Source organism: Squalius cephalus (genome assembly GCF_949319135.1).
Source record: "Squalius cephalus genome assembly, chromosome: 14".
In the NCBI taxonomy this organism is placed as follows: domain Eukaryota; kingdom Metazoa; phylum Chordata; class Actinopteri; order Cypriniformes; family Leuciscidae; genus Squalius; species Squalius cephalus.
The window spans coordinates 31,497,213-31,516,529 of NC_137135.1; the positions used below are offsets into that span (position 1 = coordinate 31,497,213).

General features: G+C 36.4%; 1 protein-coding gene across 2 annotated transcripts in view; it reads left to right on the forward strand.

The window, feature by feature from the left end:
* Positions 1-14,675: 14,675 nt before the first annotated feature.
* Positions 14,676-19,317, forward strand: part of psd2 (pleckstrin and Sec7 domain containing 2) — a 41,524-nt gene continuing 36,882 nt past the window's right edge. Inside the window, exon 1 of one of the 2 annotated variants that reach the window (XM_079891999.1) lies at positions 14,676-15,057. The gene's annotated coding sequence lies outside the window, so the exon portion shown is untranslated. Of the gene's footprint in view, positions 15,058-18,791; positions 18,995-19,317 lie in introns of those variants that run through there. The other variant, XM_079892000.1, reaches the window with a different exon arrangement.

Consider the following 19,317-nt stretch of genomic DNA (forward strand, 5'->3'; position numbering starts at 1 on the left):
TTTGTAGGGTTTTTAAATATAAGAAAAAGGCATAAAGGTTTTTTCATATATGTGTGAAATGTATCATGGTGTATTCTGTGCCAAAGACAATAGAGATGCAATAAATGAGTCAGAGCACAATGAGGTTCACACATCACAAAACCTAATGACTGGCCATCTCTATAGTGCCGTGACTGAATAGAGCTTTGAAAGTGACGGGGGTTGACGGAGAGATGTGAATCAAAGGCTGTTCAGTTAGTGCAGGATCTTCACTGTGGATAGTGTGGATGGATCCATTGAAACATTGAAAGATTTCCTTGACCTCTAGTGCAAACAGACTACATCATGACAAATTTAGGCACAGGTGATTTCCCATCATGCCTCGCAGGTCAAGGTTAATTCAACAAGGAAATGAATCTTTTTCTCAGCAAGCCTCAGATTCAATTTAAAAGGCCCGTCTCTGACTTTTGTTCTTTAACAGTCATGAGTTAAACATGTTACACACCCACAATGAAGGGAGTTATCTGGTGCTATCTGGGAGGGATTGTTCACCCAAAATTGAGATTGACTTACCGGTCATCTTCCAAACCTGTATGACTTCATTTCTTCTGTGCAACACGCCAGAAGATACTTTGAGAAATGTGATTTTTATTTATTTATCACAAATGAAGTAAAAGGGGTCCATTGTTGTTTGGTTCTCATCTTTTTTCAAAATAATTTTCTTTTGAAACAGTGAGTAAATGACAACAGAACTTTAATTTTTGAGTGACCCATCCCACCTCAACATAATTTTTTTTAAAAAATAAACAAATTTATTTATTTATTTTGCATAATTTTTCATATTTTTTTTAAAATTCATTTAGAAGGAGATCTATCACATTAAAATATAAGTCACATGATGTTTGTTTTCCCACAAACATGCTTTATGAATTTCCCAGAAAATTCCTTTGAAATGTCTTGAGTCATGAATCATGGGGTGTGTGCAATGCTTGCTGAAAAACAGGAAGTGTGTGTCTGGTTATGTGTACTAACCTGTTTACTCTTCCCTTACCTCATGCGCTGTGGTCATGTGACTCTCTTTTGCCACTCTTTTTGAAATGGACTTCACTGCATGGCTCCATGTGAGTATGCATACACAACAATGGAGCGCAGTGTAGGTTAGGGTTCACATCGTATATGTAAATAAACACACACACTCACACAACCAACATATTTGACTTTCAAAGCAATCCCACAGAGTGGGAATGTTTGAACACAAGAGATTTTCATTGGATCTGTTGCTGCTCCTGGAGTTTTGAGGGATCTCATATCAGCATGGCTGCACAAAACATTTCCAATACATCTTTGTTCAAACTCACCCATGAATGAAATCATATCTTAGTTAGTTATTTGAACACAGTAGTGTTAATGTTAAATGTCGCCGTCAGCATCTTGCTTGTGTATTTTCATAAATTCAAATGTATTTCACTTTTGAAATACACTCAAAAACTCACAAAACCTGTCAAGGTCATATTTAACCCCAAAATATAAAGAATTTAATTATATTAATAGCAAGAATTTAGCATTTTTATTACAATTAAGCATATTTTCCTCTAAATATCGTAAAAAAAAAGCTCATTCTCTGTATTGTAATTCTAAATATTTGTTAAAATATTTTATTTGGGCTAAATAATGATACATTTTTAAGTTTCGATCATTATTGTATTTGTTGTACTGCCTTAATTTATGATTTTATGATTAGATTAAAACATTGAATTGCAGTATTTATTTATTTATTTATTTTACTGAAGCTTGCTATATGGTAATGTGAATCTAATGAGAATCACCACTGAGAATAATTACTGCTAATTATTGTGGTAATTATATATTTAAAAACAAAATCCAGGTCCATTATGTTCTTGAGAACCTGCTTAATTATCATGAAAATTATGTTGTCAGGCAAAAACTTTATGATCCTTTTTATTTCTCTCTCTTTAATGTCAGGGTGAAATGTGACCTGAACATGTTTTTGTGACATTCACCTGCATAAATAAAACCAGTGAAGGCATAATGAACTGCTGCCGTCTGTTTTTAGGACAACAGTGATGGTCTGTGTGTTTTCAGACTCTAGATTCATGTGGAATTACACTGGTGCTGGTTCAGCAGTTATATCTGTACAACAACAGTTCACAGAGAGCCCGTATCACGAGACAGAGAGTGATATTGCTGTGAAACTGTTGCTCCGGTATCAAAATCAACTATTTGTTCTGTGGAGTGGCACAAGACTCAGATTGTTTCAGTTTCATATAAAGGTTCAATGCCTGGTATTTTCCCACTGTCAGGGAAAATTCATTTCTTTCCTTCTATCTGTCTCTCGCTCAGACTGAGAACTGGCCTGACCCGTAGTGAAAACAAACATGTCAGAATGTGGCATATAGGATGGTTTCTGGGTCAAATCCTTATCACGATTCATAGAAAGATAAATATGTTGGCCTTTCTAAATTCAGATATATATATATGGGTTAGTCTAGGGGTTAAACATCTTGGCTGGCAACAAAAAATTGTAGGTTTGAAGCTACAACTGATCTTCAGCGTTGTTGAAAAGCACATTATCTCAGATTTCTCTTGGGGGACTGTCTCTGAAATAATAATTGGTAAAAGTGTTAGCTAAATGACTAATTAGTATTTAGAACTGGAAATGTAGGGCAATTTATGATTAGTTGCAATAGTATTCCCACCCTATCAATAATTTATAGTTGGAGCAATATACAGTTACAGTTTCTACATGGCCATCGTGTAATTCACTAATGAACATCGCCCCCTTGTGGTGCATGAGATTTTAGTTTTGGTTGGAAGCAGGCGAGTGCTATTTCTTCTGTCAATTTTAAAAACGAAAAGATTCATGTACTTGCAGATTAGTCAGATATTTAAATGTCCTTGTTGTTTTGTTGATTAGATTAATGTATAGAATATTTTGAGCTCTGTGTGTGATTGGCACACCAAACTGGAGCTACTGTTTTGTAGATGTGAACTATAAACATTTGTCTCTTATCAGAAATGTCGCTGTCTGACTCTAGTGTGATTTACATGTTTGTTTTTTCAGCTGGATGTTCTGCTCTGTAAGGTGCTAACATAGAAACTCTACTCATTTCTTCTGCATTGATGTTCTGAAGAGACTGAGTTGGTTATGAATGAATGAAATGAATTATGAATTACAAATGAATTACTGAAATGCAGTACATTTAAGCTTCACCATCAACCCTTTGTGTCTCACTTCTGAGGGAAATACAACTAACTATTATTTCAAATGATCATTTCAATCTAACAATGAAGCTTAAAGGGATAATTCACTTTGAAATTAAATTTTGGTATGTTTTAGCTTACCTCAAGGTCACACACCAGGATGCGCGTGCGCCCTCAGATCACTTGGACGTGGTTGTGTAGAGGTAAAAACGATATAAATACTGTTCGTTTTCTCACACAAACCGCTCGTTTCATGTCTTAGGCCATCAATGTGTACTTACGATGGGGAATTGTTTAATTTGGACTCTGTGCATGCTCTTTGAGACAGTGACCACAGACCTGCATTATATGACTGACAGACAAGAACGGTTTGACCTAAAAATATCAAAATTGAAACTACTGCGGAAACAAAGACACCTACATCTTGGATGCCCTTGAGGTAAGCTAAAACATACCAAAATTTAATTTCAAAGTGAACTATCCCTTTAAGTCTCAATGTGTGTTTTTACAGTGACGTCACTTCCTGTCAAGCTTCTGCACTTTAATGCATTCACCTGGGAATCAAACCCATAACATTGGTGTTTGTATGTTAGCACCATACTCTTCCAAATAATAAGTTATAATTAAGTTAATTTAATTAGGATAATTAAATAAATAAAACTATATTTATTATATTATGTTTAAAATATACATTTTAAAATGTATAAATAAAGTTTTAAATATATATTTGTTAATAATTAAATATTAATAACATTAAACAAATTACATTTTCTTTAAGTTCAATTGCTGCCATAAGGTTTTAGGTAAACTCAAAGTGATTTCAAAGTTGCAACCAGTGTTATTACTGTAATTTAATTACTTTTCTCTTAAAAAGTACAGTAAGGGATTACTCTTAATTGTTCAGTTACTTCTGATGTAATTACATTAAATACTGTATAGACTATAGAACAATTCTAAAACAATAGTGGATTTAACATAAAAATGTAACGTCTAATGTTAAAATGTATGTTTTTAATGTAACCTCCTCCCTTTAAATACTTTGGTCAGTGTCCTTGTATTGTCTATCATTGTATTGTTCAACTGGTCAATGTTGATATGGGATTTAGAAAGTAATTAATAATAGGAAATAAAATATTTTTTAGAGAGAGTAATTATATAGTAATATGATTATACAGTTGAATAGTATTACATAAAATATTAACATTTCTTTGAATTAGCCACATTATTGATTTGTGATTTTTGACGTGTATTTTAATTTAATTTTTTTTAATCTCTCTTAGAAATATGATATACTATGTATTATTGAATGTATACATTATTTGATTTGTGTATTTTGAATTTGATACTTTATTTCATTGAATATATACATTATTGATTTGTGTATTTTGACTTGTATACTTTATTAATATTTTGTTGAATTGTATATCAATATCCATTTTGTTTTTTCTTCTTCTCCTACACTATTATTATATTGTGTTTGATTTAACTTTATATTGTGTGAGACAAGTTCGCTATGTATTCTTTGATCTTTCTCTCTTCCTTAATTGCACAGCGCGACCAGGTGACTGTTATATGACTAATTAATTGCTGAGACTTGAGATTGTGTTTGTTACTCACACCCTGACGAAGGCTTGTAAGCCGCAAAGCGTAGGTGTGTACTTGTCACCAGTTTTTAAATGAAAAAGCCATGATGAAATAAAGGCTTTTTAACTTTTTTTCATCACTATTCGAGTGCTTTGGAATATCTTTATTTTTTGTAATAGCTAGTAATTTATTACTTTTTTAAAGTAACTTACCCAATGCTGGTTGCAACTTGCAGCGTTATGTAACTTTGCTCTTTATTTGTCCATTTTAAATAAATAAATAAATTGTGAAAAAACTCAAGCTCAACCGTATAATATTGAATACAAATAACTATTGAGATAAATGAAATAGATAAAAACAGATGTTGTTGTTGTTATAATGATGAATTTTTTTTTACAGTGTGCATCATGGCAAATGTTTGAAGCAGATTTGGTGACGGAGTGTGAGCGTATGGAGGTCAGAGATCAGATGTCCATGCCAGGCCAGTTGTGGACGGCGTACACCCAGCCTGTGGGATTTTGGGTAAGCATGTGGAGTGTTTGTGTGTGTTTTAGGGATTGGTATGAACTCTAAACCCTATATACACCCCTCCTCCACTGCATCATAGTGCCAACCTGACAGCCCGCGCACTCCAGAGAGCTATATCCGGACATGTGCGAGTGTGTGTGAGTAGCTCCTTCAACCACCAGCTGGCAAGGTCACGATTCACCAGTTAATCTCTCCCTCTGTCTTTCTTTCTGTTTGCTCCCCCTCCCTCCCTCTGTTTCTTTCTGTGCATGTTTGTATTAGTCTGCAGTTTCACTGGAACCAGAGTTCATGTCTGCTTTGTTCCAGTCGGTGTCCTCCAACAGTTTTCTCTCTGAGTGATAAGCAGGCCCTGAAGGAATCTGCAGACCTTCATATTTTCTGCTCTGATTTTAGAGGATCGTCTGCTGAATTCTGCACATGCTCATCAGTAGATGCTTCATCAATAAGACAAAATATTCACTGAACACACTAGCAGGGATGTGTAGAACTTTGTGAATGATTTTTGTGCTAATCTGTAGAGCTTGGTTTCAACATAATGGGATTGTCATTATTATTGTATAGTTATCCTGGCTAATTATTGCAGTTATTGTATATACACAAGCTTTTAAAACGTTGGGTTCTGTAGGGTTTTGTGCTCACCAAGGCTGCAATTATTTGATCAAATATTTCGTCATATTGTGAAATATTATTACAATGTAGGAATTACTTATCATCACTCCAGTCTTCAGTGTCACATGATCCTTCAGAAATCATTTTATATGCTGATTTGCTGCTCAGGAAATATTTGTTATTATCAATGTTGAAAACAGGTTTGCTGCTTAATAATTTGTGGGAGCTGTAATACATTATTTTCAGGATTCTTTGATGAATAGAAAGTTCAGAAGGACAGGATTTATTTGAAATGCATAGAATGGAAGTCTTTACTGTCAATTTAGAAACTAACTTACTAGAAAGTTTCACTAGAAAAGCTAATTTTTCAAACTTTAAATGCTGTTTAAAAGTTTTGGATTTCAAAACGCCTTGATGTTTGAAGGTTGTATAGATCGACACAGAGAGAGATATTAATAACTTTTGTGGATCACGGTAGAAGAATACTTCATTTCCCAGAATGCTTTATCTGTGTTTTCTTTGCATGGCTGTTTAATAGATTCCTTTCCCTGTCATTACAATTTAAATTCTAATTCAACCTGCGGGGTGTGGCCAGTTCTATTACAATTCTAATCCAACTCATGAATTAAAATGCAGCCAGTTATTGAATTGTGAATTTTGCACAATCCTGTTACTCAAGTCCACCCGCTATGACTTGAGTAATTGCTTTAGCAAGAGCTGCTAATTGCATTATCTCATAACCTGGGCTAAGCACTATAATATCAATTCATCCCAGTCAGTAATGAGTGTTTGTATTTGTGTGTGTGTGTGTGTGATAATGGATGTGTTAATAACCAAATAAACCCTCAGCCATCTTTCTCTCTCACACATCAGGAGTGTGTGGTAATTAAATAGATAAGTCTGCATGTCAGATTTGCTTCTTGTCTCTCTTGATGCTAACCCGTGCTGACTAGCTCATTACTGAACAGCCATAATTGCGTCCCGCCGTCTGGTCGGCACTGGGAGTCGCATGAACATTATTTTTATTTCTGATCTCCGTCGGGTATTTTGTTGTTCTTGTCAATTTTCCACATGACAGGTAGAATCTGACATCTTTATGCACTCAGTGTTTTGTAACAGCATGACAGCATGTTGCAATACTGTATAAATGTCACAATGTGCAAACCAACCTTCTACAGTAGAGCATGCACTGTCTCTCTTTTGTTTTCTCTCTCACTTGCACACATGGGCATTGCATGTGTAAGCATGTCTGCGGCAGAGATCTTGAACAGTTGAGCCAATTTTGCACATATTTTACCGCAAACGAACTAAATGTAATAGAACTAAGCACTAAATGAGCTAAAATATAGATGCTTTGTACTGTATTTAAATTAAGCCATTTGTTCTTTTGAGCCAAACATGCCTTTCTATGTAAATTAGGCTCATTATAGAATGCACCTTATTCATAAATGCTTGATTGTGCTCTTACTGTTATGTTAAGATTTGTGAACATGTTTTTGAAAGAAGTCTCACTTGCAAAGGATGCATTTGTTTGATCAAAAACACATTGTGACATTATTACATTTTAAAATAACTGTTTTCTATGTGTATAATATATATTTAAAATACGATTTATTCCAGTGATGCAGAGCTGAATTTTCAGCATCATTACTCCAGTCTTCAGTGTCACATGATCCTTCAGAAATCATTCCAATATGCTGATTTACTGCTTTACATTTAGTGATTTACTACTATTATCAATGTTGAAAACACTTGTGCTGCTTAATATTTACTGTGATACAATTTTTCAAATTTTTTTAAAGAATAAAAAAAAACAGCAATTATCTGAAGATCTGACATTTTAAATGTCTTTACTGACACTTTTGATCATTTTTTGTGCATTCTTGCTGAATTAAAGTATTAATTTCTTTAAAGAAAAAAAACTAACTTTTGAATGTTGTGGTGGTGTATATTTCCTATTGATCATGGCAGCAGTTGTTCATAAGATTTCTGCATTTTACAGGTATCTGAATCACAGACAAACCCGGTTGTGCAAATAAAGGGCGGCAACGGTGGCTCGATTCCTGGAACACAGAAGAAGCAGACATCCACACAGACACAAAGCCATGAAGGTACAGTAGATGCTGTATCTTTCTTCTGTTTCAGCACTGTCAGCAGTCAGGGTGATGCACACGTGCACAAAGGCATTTGTGCAGTCCTGAACACACTCTTACACACAAGGAAATCACATGGAACAAAGCAGAGCAGTGAGTGATCAGATGGTATTGTATTTGCCTAATGGAAGTGTAGAGATTGCAGCAGTGGCGGCGAGATAAACGCTCTGGCCCTTTGTTGGGTCGCTTCGCTCTATTACTGCTAAGCACTCTGACATTTAAGTATGACGTTTCTGTCATCAGACGTCCTGGCAGTTATTTGCAGCAGATCAAGGAGGGATTTTAAACCTATCAAATGCGAAATTTCTCATCCAAAACTCATTAAGTGTTTAATGAAATAAACTGCCTTAAATACCTTTAAGACGAAAGGGAAGGCTGAGCATATTTGTCATACTTAATAATGCTTGCCAAGGCTCTATTAACTATTGCTCATTCTTTAAGGGTTAGAGGTTTTTTCAGATATATGATAGCTCAAATCATGTGGGTGTTGGGTGTCCACTCAACACATCTGACTTGTGGTGTAGCCTGTAGCCAGTTTAGCCTGGTTTTCCCAAGTTTTATTTTCTTCTTTCGTTTCTATCACCTGATGGCTTCTGGGTTCCTTTGGCTTGCTTAGGTTTAAAGGCATTTGATATTCAGTAATATTATCAATATAACTACACTGACACTATTGGGTGAGAAAAAAACTTGAACTGAATTGACCTGGATGATGACACTATTGTCTCCACGTAATTTAAAGCTCATTAGTTGAATTGAACTCATTTAATAATTGATGATTTTACACAGTTATTGAACTGAACTGAATCAACACTGAACTGACTTGAGCTGACTGATGACACTATTGTCTTTTCAGAGCTGCTTTACAGCAGAATTTGAATGCGTCTCATATTTGATAAGGTTTGCATCGATTTGTACTTTCCTATTTATTACTGTATCTGCATTGTATAAAATGCTACATCAATTGAGTTACAGCCTGAAATTTAAGCTGTACATTTAAGCTATAACATGCTAAATAAATAAAGGTGACTTGATTTGTCTGTTACTTTTCAAAGCAGATGATTAAACAGCATTGCAGCTGCGACTTTTGCACAGGTATAAGCACCACTCACGTTTTCTCCTGTTAATGTAAAAAATTAGTGCGTTTTCACACCTGGCTTGTTTGGAGCATTTGTTTCAGTATATTTGATTCATGTATGAACACTTGGATCCGCACCAAAACAATCAGTCCCACCTGAACAAGGTGGTCTCAGACCATTTGAAAACAAACTCTGGAGTGGTTTGGTTGAGGTGAGAAAGCAATCTGACCCAATGGATCAACAAACCAAGTGGTATCATAATTCATAACAGGAAATGTGTTATATAAAAAGCAGCAGTCTCTGATTCTGTGAGTTTTTGTGGTTGAGAACCAAAGAGCTGTCACGACAGCTACAGATAAAGCCACAATAAGCCCGCGGAGCCAACTTGTCAATCCATCTTGATGGATGACGCAGAGGAACATAAATAGGTGAACTCTGACCAATAAGAGGACAGTTTTACTCATGCGACTTGCATAAACACATTTTGGTACGCTTTGAAATGTTGCCTTGTGAAAGCGAACCGAACCAAGATGAAAATGCAACATTGTAACAAATAAAGTCCCTGTTTCGGAACAAAGCAAATGATCTACAGGTCTGAAAAAGTCTTTAATGGGTTTATTTAGCTGGAGATCTTAGATTAGACTATAAAGCTCAGATGTGCACACACACATTTTCAGCAGTACTGCAGATATTATGGTCTTGTCAGGCTTTTCAAATGTCAAGGGATGACTTGTTCCTGTTCACTGGGCTGACACTGCACAGCTGAACCAAAACCTTCCCTCCATAAACCAGCCAAAATGCCAGCGCACCCCAGCAACCGTTCACCTTCAGCTTCTCAAAATCTCCCATAAATGTGGGCTCACATTTAAAGTTCCTCACTGAAAGGCGAAAGACAGTGGGATTGCATGTGACAAAGTACGATGAATGATACAGGAATAATGATGATAAAATAAACATCCAGAGCTATTCAGCCTTTTTTATGGATCATTTTATAATATCGTTAGCCTCATAGCATAATTGATATATTTAAAAAAACTTGACTTAGGCAATTATGCTATGAGGCTAACGATATGGAAGTGTATAGTGTTATACAAGTAGACACCGCCAGAATGATCGCCTCTCGTCCACTGTGGGACGTCAGTTTTGCTTTGTTACTAAGTTCCGAGTCTCCACGCATGCAGAGGTCACTGCCTAAGCAAGAGGCATGCTATTGGCCGGCCATGCAAACTTGTCTGTCAAAGTTTACCAAACTTGAACCCATAACAAAATTTTCATTGCACCAATTCGCAATTCGCCTGGATTTCGCTGAGCAACAGTAAATGTGACCTTAAATGATGATGTATGCACTTAAATCATGTCAGATTTAAGCCATTATTCACTGAAAATCGATAGGCTTTAGCTCTAGAACCATTGACCTTTTAAATATATGCTAATGTTTGAATATACACAAAATTTGATTTTACAGCCTCAACAGAGTGGATTTTCTGTGCATAACTACTTTAATATCAGACAATTCCTCACAGAAAAGATATGACTTTGGAAGACTTGGAATATATATATAATATTTTACATTTATAATTTTACAAAATATGTCTATTTTAATTAAATGCTGTCATTTTGAACTTTCTATTCATCAAAGTATCCTGATAAAATGTATAGAAAACTACAAATATTAGAATTATGATTTCTGAAGGATCATGTGACACTGAAGACTGGAGTAATGATGCTGAAAATTCATCTTTGACATCACAGGAGTAAATTACGTTTTTAAAAATTCAAATAGAAAACGGTTATTTTAAATTGTAACAATATTACTTTTTTTTTACTCCATCAAATAAATGCACCTCTTATTAATGCTCCTTTTATGTTTCACAGAAGAAAGAAAGTCATACAGAACATTGTGAAGGTGAGTAAACGATGACAGATTTCTAACACCCTCTCTATTCATTCTAACTCCGTAGTGCCTCATACTGTAACTACATTCATCATTCTATCCATGTTGTTACCCCTCTTTCCCTTTCTCTCGCTGACTCAGCTTCTTTTAACCGTCTTCCTTACCTGGCCGTCCCCATGGAGTTTACCCACAATGCCTTGCGCCTGCACTACAGCTCCTCCCCCCTTCCCCAATCTAGACTAACCAGTTCTCTGAACACCCCCAGACATCTTTACATTCACCCCACTATCTCGCAGGCTCTTTCTGTCCGTGCGTGTTTCTGTTTGGACAGTCCTGCTGGCCTCCAGCCAGTGTGTATTGTGTGGTGAGAAAACAGCCCATTGGGAACAGCGGACCAGGGTTCAGGAAGGGCCTCTGGGAAACCGGCTGCGTCTCTTTCATTCTCATCCCTGGACTGAAGACCCACAAATGACCAATCAGATTCAGTCCATGCTGTCCCCTGGCTCTTACTGTCTCCGCTTGCTAAGTATCCCCGAGGCCAGTCTCTCCCTCCTCTTCCCACGTCTCCATCTCCGTCACACTCTATTTTCTCCCTCTGTCCATCCATCAATCATTTCTTTCCATCACGCTCTCCATTCGTCATCCATCCATCAGTGAACCCACCCACCCACCCGTCCCTCCCACCCGTCCCTCCCAGCCACTATATCTTCATTTTCTTGAGAGAATAGTTCATCAAAAAATGAAAATGATTTACTATTTATGGTAACACTTTACCATTACCATTAGTTAGCATGAACTAACAATGAACAACAATAAGTTATTGTAAATTTTAACAATAACTTATACGTTTTTAAAATCAAACGTTGTATCTGTGTATTAATGCACTGTGAACTACAGTAACATGAACAATAAACAATTGTATTTTTAGTAATAAAGATGAATAAAAACTGTAAAAAAGGTTAATTTATAGTTCTTTTTAGCTAATGCATTAACTAACCTAAAAAAGGTTAGTTATTTATAGTGGAATTTGTTTTATTGTTGTATCTGTCTGTCTGTCTGTCTGTCTATCTATCTATCTATATATCTATCTATCTCTATCTATCTGTCTGTCTGTCTGTCTGTCTCTCCATCCATCCATCTATCTATCTGTCTATCTATCTGTCTATCTATCTGTCTGTCTATCTATCTATCTATCTATCTATCTATCTATCTATCTATCTATCTATCTATCTCTATCTATCTGTCTGTCTGTCTGTCTGTCTCTCCATCCATCCATCTATCTATCTATCTGTCTATCTATCTGTCTATCTATCTGTCTGTCTATCTATCTATCTATCTATCTATCTATCTATCTATCTATCTATCTATCTATCTATCTATCTATCTATCTATCTATCTATCTATCTATCTATCTATCTATCTATCTATCTATCTATCTATCTATCTATCTATCTATCTATCTATCTATCTATCTATCTATCTATCTAAGCTCCATAACACCTTTCTTCCATTCTCACTCTTCCCCCCAAAAAACACCTCGGATTGTGTCTCCTCTCATCCCCCCATTTACTGCGACATTCCCAACAGACACTCCATCAGGAATCCTCTTGCTGTCGAGCCGGGATGTCCCACCCACCCCCAACCTGCCTCCACCGGATCCCATGGGATGAAGGGATGGAGGAGGAAGAGGGTGGAGGTCTAATGAATAAGTGATTAAGATTGACAGTGTCTGGGGGTCTGCTGTTGTGGTCTTCCTGATCCCAGGCCACAATTTTCATTTTCTCTCGCTCAACTAAACAAGCAGAGCCCATAAACCCACCCTCGGGTCCCTGAAGTATCATTAGCCCAGGTGAATGGCGTGTTTTTCTTTTTTTTTCTCTAGTCTTTCTCTCTAATACCGGTTTCCTTTCCAGTTTCTCCTTGGATGAACATCAGGATGACAGTGTGGGTGTTCACCAGCTCATTTTTATGCTCTGGTGCAAAATGCAAATTAAACACAAACAGAAGAGACCTGCCCATTCAGAAAATCTCATACAGCTTTATTAAAATCTGACAGCTCTCAGTCTCAGCTCTCAGATTTTGAGTTAGTGATATTTCGAGCACTAATATCTGTCTTAGAAAGATTTCTTCTGTCTTAGAAATTGCACACAGACATGTCATCCTAAATAGCCATTGTCACATAATCATGCTCATTACAGTATATATACAGGCTTATTGTTATCATAAGAATATATAAGATAATTATGCCTAACACACTTTAACCATCATTTTTTCACAGTATAGCATGGCCTTGCATACCTTATTGCTTATTTAAGGGCATTAAAGGTCAAATAATCCAATGTATAGATGCATTAATACTCTTTTCAAGTGCAGACCATCAATGTTGCCCCCTCTTAGTGTCACAGATAGAATATCAGACGTTTTCTACACATTGCAATATAGGGTTTTAAAACGCCATTATAGGCAACCGTCTTGATTTTTGGAGAAGTGAAAGCACAACATAATATGCAAATGTCATAGGACTGTAATTCCACATCTAGGACTGTATCTCAGTTACTGTAAGGGTTTGAGTCAGTTAGTAAATTCCAATTACATGCTTATTTAAAACTTTTTATGAACATCCCAGTATCTTCATATATTTGTGAAAGATGTTGCGTAAACTAGTGAACAGGATGGAATAAAACCGTGGCATACATTCAGGCAATAATCAACTATATAATGGAGGTATATTTTGACCAGAGGGTGAGAATTTTTGGCAAATTAGAATTAAAAAACAACATCCATTTGTTGAGAAAATAAATGAACAATATTTATTAAAGAAAGGGACATCTGGCTCAGAAAGTGCAAACTTCCATTTCAACATATTAGCTCACATGATGGATATACAAAATACTCAAATCATAATGTAATGTTTATAATGTACATAATGTTTGCGACACAGGGGTCCCAAAAACTTCCAAATGGCTCCCATATTTTATGAAAAATAAGGAAAATGTCCTGGCTGAAAATGACCAGTATCATTTCCACTTTTACTGATTTTTTCTTACAGTGTCTTTTCTTCTTCAAGATTGTCCTAAACTTCTTGAATTAGGTCCCAATTCAAAGGTATGTCTGAAATATTGCCTGACTAAAAATAAAGACATTTTATTTGAGGAACATTCAGGATTTTAAATTAACTACTGTATTTTTAGTTCAAGTGTTTTATTATTAATTGTTGTATTGAGACAAGTGTCAGGAAAACAGACAAGACTGTTATGATATAATACCAGATGCTTTTTTACATTTGATTTTAACAAAAATAATTTAATGGTGGTGTTCAACACTGGGGACATACAGTCCTAGGGCAGTTATTTACATACGGTATTTCTCAAGAATTTTCTTAGACATTCAGATGATATTAAACAAATAATTCTCAATCATAAAATTACTGATGTATATTTTTAATAGATTTCATTTTAATTTAAGCATTTTAATATTTCTCAAGAGGGAGTGAAAACATGTAAGATCAACTGCTCATACACAAATGCCCTAAATTTTAGAGAAGTGAAACCAACCTTATTTTATGCAAATGTCTCCTTTTTTCTTGTCAAATCGATTTTGAATTGACATGATGGCTTATATAAGACGAATGAGTCTGAATATTCTCTTTAAACCCCCCAGTGCTCATGAATTGTGCTGTATAATGTATTATTGATGTGTAAAGTCTGTGAGCAACAGTCTGAACTGCTGCTCGTACAGCGCGTCGCGGGGGCACGAGACAGCCGCAGCTCGCGCGCTCACACACACACACACACACACACACAGCCGGGCTCTCACGCGCAGCCGGTCGTTCTGTCGGTAGCGGTGCGCTGTGGAAACGGCAGGTGTCAGACTCGGTTCTAACAAGCCTTTTGCAGAGCTTCCTCCTTAAAAACAGCATATAGATCCGCTCGGATGATATAGACAGACAAGACGTGCGCGCGCTGCCACAATTGCTTCATTTGCTGTGCGGATTTGTATTACATTTTTGGCGGTGAGTATATTATATCTTATATATCCAACCTGGACGCTCATAATTGGGTTATCGCGTGCATCACAAACGGTTTCGCATTTTATGCTCATGTCAATGCTTTTGCTCTTTGATGCACATGTAAAGCTTGCATGTTAAGTTGCATTCATTTGATGTGCCGGCAGTTATTTTCTCTATGAAAATGCAACGTGTTCTCAGGTTATATGCGTGGCCTGGGTGTTTTTAAATGCTAGAGAAAGAGAGGGAGAGACCCCTTCTGATTTATATGGAGGACGAGGTGCTCTTGAAAAGCTTCTGGGCTCTATTTTGGAAGGAAGAAAGCACCAGCCGAAGCCTTTTGAGAGAGCGCAGTGTCTCCCAGCCATCCTGTTGTCATGGTTACTGCACTGGGAGGCTGGGGATAATATGGCTGCGATTCAGGCTCTCTGTATGTGTGTGTGTGTGTGTGTTTTACTCCACGATGCCTTAAACACAAGGACCCACTGTATGTTTTAGATACAGCCTGTATTTAGTTGTGAGTTGTGATAATTTGAACGGGTGCATATCTGCCCAAGTCATTTGTAATACGCAGCTTTATGCATGGTTGCAAATGATGATGCATCTTAAATGCATGCAGTTTTAAGTCAGACGATGCAATGCAATTGCAATGCTTAGTGATCCATTGTTAACCCAACTATCATAATGTACTCGTCACTGGGAATATAGGCGTCAGACAACCAGACATCCCAGTGCCAGACGAGACACAAGACGCCCTAAATGATCACTTGTTCTCTCTCTACCTGTTAAAAGGTGTGTGTGTGTGTGTGTGTGTGTGTGTGTGTAAGCGTCAGCCTGGAGCTGGTGAGCGGATGCGTTTAATGAGATTTATATCCCTGGGATGATTTAAGTGAAGACGTTGTAAGTGATACGGTGACATGATACAATAGGACGTCTGACCTTGACAGCAGTGGAAGTGACAGAACGAGGTGATTTAAATCACATTTACACACGGCTCAGTTGTTCATACTCGTTTACTTGGTGGTCTCCTTCACAGGACCCCTGACGTGTCAGGAAAGAGGGGGGGAAATCCTGTCTACACTTGAAGCCTCTATTTTGATGTCCCGTAGCCCGTTACGCATGGAAAGGCAGCATTACGCAGTCGGCTGTATGTGGGTAAGGTAGACGGCATCGATATATTTAGCGCACTGCAGCTCCCGAGTGAGTTAAATACCGCGTGCTGATCATTTGTAATGGTCAGTCTTTGTGTGTGTGTGAGAGAGAGAGAGTGTGCTTGCGCGCGCGGCGGTGTCATCTCGCGTCTGAAGAGGGTTAGTGGGTCATGCAGACGTCCAGTACCCAGACTGCATAGAGATGGAGAAGGAGATGAAGTGTGTGTTTGGCTTTCTTTTGTGCTAATAGTCCCAGACAGGTAGATTGGATAGGTCAGACTGTGTTGGCTGCATGGATAGTGTTTCATTTAAACCTCATAATTGTGAGAATGCCTCTTATTGTTGGACTAGACTTATTGAGTGTGCGTGCGTTTTTATCACTGAATCATATTAATATACTTTAAATTAAAAAGGTTTTATAAGAGTCCCTGACTGAGTCAGCAAATGACAAAGAAATCACTCTCTGCTCTTGAATCACTTTTGTATAAGTTTAATAAGGATTCATCTTTATTTAATTTAATCAGTGAAGATTATATACGGTGTTATTTTACATTTAATTACTTTGTTCAATTCATACTGTTAGACCTACCTGGAAAACCTGAAAATCACTGTTTAATTTATTTATATCTTTGCTCTATTTTATTTATTTGTGCTGTTTGCTTAGTTTGATTATTTGTCCTTATATTCTTTTATTTTTATTTGACAGAAGTCCTTTTTTCCTGACCATAGCAAATACCGAATCGTACCGAAACCATGATACAAACGAACCCGTGAGTAATTTGATCCGTTACACCCCTAATATATATTTATATATATATATATATATATATATATATATATATATATATATATATATTTTTTTTTTTTTTTTTTTTTTTTATCTATCTATATATATATATATATATATGTATGTATATATATATTATATATTATATATTAATTTGTGACACCACAGAACAATTTAAAATTACTAGTGAAAGGCAATTATAGATAACCATATTAATTAACCAAAACATGTCATGAATGAGTTTGATTACATGAGATTACACCAATGAATGTCATTTTTTAAAAGGGTCAGAACAGGTCTATGGCAATAACAATAATCAAATTATTATTATTTTTTTTTTTTTCAAAGTTCAGCTCCCTGTTCTCCCCTCTGCCTCTTGGCACGTATTGTCCAACTCACGATCTCTGAGGAAATCGTGCCTTATTTTAATCCAATCAATAAATATGTGAGTTTAAAGTACCGCAGCTGTCAAAAGCTACCAACATGCATAAAACAAGCGAATTTCACCACAAAATATCACAGGACAGCCAAAAGGTGGAGGCAGATCTTTCTGAAAGCTTGTTGAAGGCTTGTTGGGGTGGCAGTGATTGAGTAGAGGAGTTGATTTGAAGATAAGGCCCTTCTTTAAGTTTATCAGTGACTGTGTGTGTGTTTGTAGCCACATGAGTGCCGGTGTGTGTAAAGAGTGAAGGTGACAGACAGATCCAGTTAAAGTAATTAAACAGAATTGATCGACCTGAAGACCCTACTGTTCTGCTGACAGTACTGGAAGTCTTTCAGTCAATGAGACACACACACACACACACACACACACACACACACACACACACACACACACACACACACACACACACACACACACACACACACACACGTGTACACTATGAGACACACTGTAGACCTCTATATAAAGCTAATAATGATGCCCAAACCCTTAACTCTACTCCCTGAAAGTCATTATTTACTTTATTTATGAATATTTTTCCACTTGAGGACATCCATGATTGTTAATGCCAACAATAAGGACGGCCTGTTGGCCCGGGACAAGTGTGGGAGCACATTTCGGGTTGGTTGGCAGAATGGTTACTTGGTCTTTTGGGTCAATACTGTGTTAGACAATTTTTATATTCATTAATCTTGTACATCCAAATGTTCGCTTTTCATTGATATATTATAACTTATTTTAACTTTTGCTGATTTGTCACTAAGATCATTTAATCAAAATATTTTGAGCCACCTTTCAAAATTTGGGGGTCATTAAGGCTTTTTAAATGTTTTTGATATGTAAATAAATATGTCAAATTTCTTATCAATATTGAAATTGAAATATTTTTGTGGATAGATTTAAAAAAAAAAAAAATTATTTGAAATCGAAATCTTTAGTAAAATTTGCTGTCATTTTTGAATCTATTGATTACCTGCCTTTCACTTTTTTACATTTTTGTTTAAAACTGTTGTCACAAATTAATATATCTATTTAATAGATCTATTAATTTGTAAGGTAACCATATTAATTAACCAAAATAATATTTATAGGACCTACGGTATAAACTATATACAGTTACTGTTTATAAATTACATGTGGCAGGTGTGTAAAAACATTCCAATTGGTCAGCAAAGAAAAAAAAAATGTATTTGTCAGCCCTGTTGTTACTAGCGATATAGGCAAATATTGACACATACAAACATACGTCACACTCATACACCCCCAGTGAGTGACTAGTCATGTAGTTAGGTAGGCGTGTGCTGCCGCTGCTGTAGGAATTATGGGTATCTGGCAGTTACAGATCGCTGAGGCTCTCAGGAATAGTTTGTGTGACAACAGGGTACTTTACAGCAGCTGAGCCTGATGAGTGTGTGTTTGTGTATGTGTATGATGGACTCGTGCATGTGAGTCTTGATGTGAAAAGATCATCTGCAGCTGGGATGGACTTTGGGTACTTAGCACCCATGCAGAATGTCAAACATTAACCACATGTTTTTGAATGAGGAGCAGAGGTCAAAGGTAACTTTCTGAAAGCGTCTTTTGCTAAATGTCACATCAAAATGTTCTGTGTGGTGTCAGACAGTGTGTTCTTACATCCCCATGTTGCAAGCGTTTAGGAGGGTATAGACCTTTTTGGAAAGATAACGGGGTAAAGATTACAATGATGTAGAAAACTACTCACAAATTCATGCACCGTTGACCTAATTCAATTGAAATAATGTGTAACTGCTCAGATGAATTGGTGTGTATTCTGTCAAACAGCACTGAATATAGACATAAAGAGATTTCATTTGTTGCCTAATGTAATGGCAGTTTGGGCTATAGAGCTTTAATGTAATGGA